This window comes from Octopus bimaculoides, chromosome 11 (genome assembly GCF_001194135.2).
Source record: "Octopus bimaculoides isolate UCB-OBI-ISO-001 chromosome 11, ASM119413v2, whole genome shotgun sequence".
Lineage (NCBI taxonomy): Eukaryota > Metazoa > Mollusca > Cephalopoda > Octopoda > Octopodidae > Octopus > Octopus bimaculoides.
Window position 1 is genome coordinate 19099282 of NC_068991.1, and position 353 is coordinate 19099634.

Sequence of the window (353 nt, forward strand, 5' to 3'; positions counted from 1 at the left end):
GTGTGTGTATATATATATATATATATATATATATATATATATATATATACACACATATATATTGTATGTAAAATGTATAGTTTATTTGCCCCTAGTGTATACATGTTTGTGTAATTATATGCGTATATAGGTCTCTTTGTGGAAGTGTGAGTATATTATGTGATTATGAATATATGTATGCGTGTTTATGTGTGTGTGTGTGTGTATAAACTATATATGCATGCACCTGTGTTTATGCACGTGTGTGTGTGTGTGTGTGTGCCATTGTGCCTCCATCTTTATATATCACAATATATCTAAGAAAATGTATGCAAGTATGTTCCTGATATATATATATATATATATGTATATAT